A 5,195-nucleotide genomic window follows, 5' to 3' on the forward strand; every position below is an offset into this window, starting at 1 on the left:
TGTGTGTGTGTGTATTAGAGGTCGACCGATATATCGGCCGATATTTGGCATTTATTTAATCGGCATCAGCCGATTGTGCTGATAAAAAAGGCCGATTATAACTTCAGTGCAACTTGCAAATTACTTCTGTAATAGAAGTCAATGCAAGTTTCCTGAAGTCTTCTGTGGAAGAGTGACTTCTCTCCTTCTCTGGGCAGCCTGCCAAATCTGATAAAAAGAACCTGAAGAGATACAATGTTTGCACTTATCAATGGACTGAATTCTGTGTGTAGACGCTCTCAGTTTAACCATTTAAAGACTAAATCTTTTCTGACACTTGTTGCTTACAAGTAAAAATCCCATATTTTCTGCTAGAAAATCACTTCAAACCCTCTAAACATTATATATATTTTTTTTTAGTAGAGACCCTAGGGAATAAAATAGCGGTTGCAATATTTTATGTCACACGGTATTTGCGCAGCGGTCTTTTAAACGCAATTTAAAAAAAAAAAATACACTAATGAATTAAAAAAAAAAAAAAAAACTAAGCAGTAAAGTTAGCCCATTTTTTTCGCCCAAAAGTTTTGATTACCTGTTTTTGTGTATTTAATATTTAATATATAGTTTTTTTTAATCTAAATTATACATACAAGTGTACTGATTGGAGGTTTGTTTTGTTTAATAAATGTTTAAATGTAAAAAAATTTCTGTATCACTTATTACTTAAGGTTGCTTTCACACTGGAGCGAGCATGCATTGACGGTAAAACACTGCTAGTTTTAGCGGCGCTTTATCATCATTTTAGCGGCGCCATTCGGCTGCTAGCGGGGCGCTTATAACCCAGCTAGCGGCCGAGGAAGGGGGTTAAATGCGCCGCTGCCGAAACGCTTTGCAGTCGCTTCGGCAGCAGTGCGCATCCATTTCAATGGAAGGAGTGGTGGAGGAGCGGTATACACCACTCCAAAGATGCTGCTTGCAGGACTTTTTTTTTTTAACATCCTGCCAGTGCATCGCCTCAATGTGAAAGCACTCAGGCTTTCACACTGAGACTGCAGGGGAGCCGTTTTGCAGGCACTTTACAGACGCTATTTTTACCCCAAAAGCACCTGAAAAACGCCCCAGTGTGAAAGGGGTCTAACTTTTAGATTTTATGAGATGAGGGAAAAAAAAAAAAAAAAATCGGCCTAACATATCGGCCCAAAAAAAATCGGCATCATATATCGGCCCACTGCGATTTCTAAATATCAGCATGAGAAAAACCCATATCATTCGAGAAACTGCACAGAAACAAGGGCTATCATTCACAATTAGCATCTTTTAAAAGTAATTACCTATTGCAGGAGCTTTTAATATTTCTAGATTTTTAATCTTTGTAAATATAGATAAACTTTCCCTGGTTCCTGGAGGGGGAGGAACGGTTTCCATAGCTAATGGGCGGCAACTTCCTCCGACACTGCTGTTGCTATGGAAACCTGACCTACAACCTATTACACTGCTCGTGCCTCTGAGCATGTGTGAGATCTGGAGGTGCATGCTGGGTAACCAGCATGCATGGAATACAGGAAGAGATACAGTCTGGCTTCAGATGCACACATATGAGATGGCCGCGGCCTGCTGGGACTTACAAAAGTAAGAAATCAATGGTGCAAAAATACAAAACGGACCTTAGTTTGGAGCATACCCAGGGCCGGATTTCCCACAAGGCCACCGAGGCCAGGCCTCGGGGCGGCAGTGGTACAGGGGCGGCGCCGCCCCCCACACTAACATCAGCATGCAGTGCACCCGGGCGCCAGAGAGGTGTGGGGCGCTGAAGCGCTAGAGTGCTCCTCTCCCTCCTCCTCCTCTCTGTGTCCAGACTGAGGCGGCTCCCTCCGCAGGTCACCGCCGCCACCGCTGTCTTTTTCGCTGCTCAAGCCCGTCCCCCCTCCCTCCTCCTGTCAGAGAAGGAGAGCAAGCCGCCGAAGATCGGAGCGGCTGGTCTCTGTGCGGCGGGGGGGGGCGTGTTCTCCTCTGTCTCTCACTCCCGAGTCCCGCCCAAGCCTGTGCCTGTCTCCGATCTGTTCTATCTATTGTACACACTTGGAGGGGGGGGTTTGTCCTGGGATGTCTGTACTAGTGAAGGGGGGGGGTTTGTCCTAGGGGGGTTGTACCAATGGAGGGGGGGTTGTCCTGGGATGTCTGTACTAGTGAAGGGGGGGGTTTGTCCTGGGGGAGTTGTACTAATGGAGGGGGGGGTTGTCCTGGGATGTCTGTACTAGTGAAGGGGGGGTTTGTCCTGGGGGGGTTGTACTAATGGAGGGGGGGGGTTGTCCTGGATGTCTGTACTAGTGAAGGGGGGTTTGTCCTGGGGGGTTTGTACTAATGAAGGGAGGGGCGGGTTTGTCTTGGGGGGTCTGTGCTAATGGAGGGGGTGGGGGTTGACCTGGGGGGGGTTGTACTAATGGAGAGGGGGTTTTCCTGGGGGGGGTTTGTACTAATTGAGGGGGTTTGTCCTGGGGGGTTTGTAATAATGGAGGGGGGGTTGTCCTGGGATGTCTGTACTAGTGAAGGGGGGGTTTGTACTAATGAAGGGGGGGTTTTGTCCTGGGGGGTCTGTACTAATGAAGGGGGGGCGGTTTTGTCCTGGGGGGGTCTGTACTAATGACGGGGGGGCGGTTTGTCCTTGGGGGGTCTGTGCTAATGGAGGGGGTGGAGGGTTGACCTGGGGGGGTTGTACTAATGGAGAGGGGGTTTTCCTGGGGGGGGTTTGTACTAATGGAGGGGGGTAGACCTGGGGGGTTTGTGCTAATGGAGGGGGTTGTCCTGGGGGGTTGTACTAATTGAGGGGGTTTGTCCTGGGGGGGTTTGTACTAATGGAGGGGGGTAGACCTGGGGGGTTTGTACTAATGGAGGGGGGGTTGTCCTGGGATGTCTGTTGAAGAAAAAGAAAAGACACTGAGGAGAAGGAAGGAAGTTGCTGCTCACCCCTTGGATGTTAAAACAGAAAAGAAAGAAGGTTTCCCCGCAGCGGGGTTTTTAGGCAGCACAATAATGGATGTAGTCAATGTTGTAAGAAAAAATATAACAATTTTATTGAAAGCTATACCAAAAAAGGTTAAAAACAATGAGCTCAGTGGGGAGTGCTTAAAAACTAAATAGCTGAACATACATAGCAGACATATATTCATAACACAATTCCTATCATGAACATAAGACCTGACGCGTTTCAACCTTAATAGTTGGGGTCTTCTTCAGAGGTTCGGTCTGCTAAAAAGAACATATAAATGACATTGGTATATACATACATAACTTTCATTGCATAGTATAGTAGTAATTACATTCATGATGCAATACACCAATATAGAATAGTTACCAGAAAGGATGTATGTCCAACAAGCGAAGGAGAACTTCCCACATGGAGATCCCTTAAAATGATATGTTGTATTTCCCTCTCAAACCAGAAGGGGGCACAAGATGTCTCCACCGCCACCTCAACCCAGACCGGGGTAGTGAGAGGCAAAGTGACTCACAAGAGGCCACACACTCGGGCGCCGCCCGCCACAGCAAGAAGCCGGCCAACGGGCACTAGGAACACCTAGGATGAAAAATTGATGGGACAGACCAAATACACACCCAAAAAAAAAAAAAAAAAATATTAATAATCAGATTTTTAGTGGGCAGAAGCAACCACCAAGGGACCAAAGTCACCCATATGTAGTATCTATAGTGCATGTGGTTCAAGCCAAACCAAAAAGGAGGTTCCAACCATATTTATATGGTATGTCTTTAAAGACTAATAGGATAAATAGTATCAATAGTATATAGCTATAAGGATATTGGCAAAAACTCTCTTTCAAATGAAAAAAGTGAGGTAGTGAGAGGTGTGGGAAAAAAAGGAAAAAAAAAGAGAGAAAAAGATGTGAAATTGGTGGGAGCATGAAAACATCATGCAAAGAAAAAATGAAGTGTAAGGGGAAGGAGTGTGCTGTGAAGTGTAAGCAAGGAGATGATGGGGGGGGGAGGTGAGAGACAGCAATGGTGATGAGGTACACGCCTATTTATTACCTCAAAAAGTGCTAGCCATTATGTGTAACTGCATCAAAGAGCCCCATGAGGACTAGACTGACACCTGTTTGCCAACCCGGGATTGGTCACAGGTTATATGGGACTCAGAAGGTTAGTATCCACATCTAAGTCCACTAGTCTAGAAATAAAACAAAAGGGAAAAGGAAATGTTTTTGTATCTATGAAAGAAAATATAAGCATATTATGATAATAAATGGTCAAACAGTAAACTATGAATAGCGGATAAAAGGGTCAACAGGCCCTAATTGCAATGGGGTAGAACAATGATGCAGAGGCATAAGGCTAGAAGGGCATACTTACTGGGGGTAGACCCGCAGATGGTGGCAAAAAGTGATGGTAGGCAATGGAGAGTGTGTATGATCATCCAAGCCAAAAAAGGATTGTGAGTCTATTGCCAATAGCACCTATATATCCTTGATTAATTGGGCGTGCATAGCCTGTCCCATCCCATCCCAGGTGTGTCCGGTCATCCAGCAGCTGCGTGGGGGGCAGCATGGCCGCCATTAGGGCAGCCGTGTGTGGCTTCCCCGGCGTCCAGGAAGAGCGTGCGCTCCAAATTCTCGTCATTCTCGCCGAAATCTCGCGATACCCATGACGTCACGTCGCACGCGCGGGGCCCCGCGCATGCGCAGTGGCGAAGGGCATCCGAGAAAGTTCAGGGACGCCGCCGGCAAGGAGGGATGGATCCCCAGTGCGGCGCACGGTGGCCACCCGATCGCCAAACGGGGGATAAAGGGGGGGGGAGGAGCCGTCTAATCGTGTCGGCCCATTTCCCCCCCCCCCTTGCCGGGAAGGCACGTCGCCAATCACCCCCACACTGAGGAGCGATGGCGGAGAGAGCACCAGCGCCCCCCCTGGCTGGAGGGAAAACAAACACATATACAGAGAACATTGTATTTTAGGCTCATCAATGTTAAATTCATGTTACGTTAATACATTACATACAAGTAAACAGAGCGTCAGTAAAAAGGAGAAATTCAATCATATGTAATTGGTAACCACATAGCATCAAAATGGAAGATAGAAGAACAATGAGTCAAACGAACAAAACAATATAAAATAAACAATATGAAATAAACATAAAATATACAAAAATATGTATAAAAAATGTAACATAATCAAATCAAAAATATATAATGACACCGGAGGCG

Source organism: Aquarana catesbeiana, linkage group LG05, assembly GCF_042186555.1.
Source record: "Aquarana catesbeiana isolate 2022-GZ linkage group LG05, ASM4218655v1, whole genome shotgun sequence".
Lineage (NCBI taxonomy): Eukaryota > Metazoa > Chordata > Amphibia > Anura > Ranidae > Aquarana > Aquarana catesbeiana.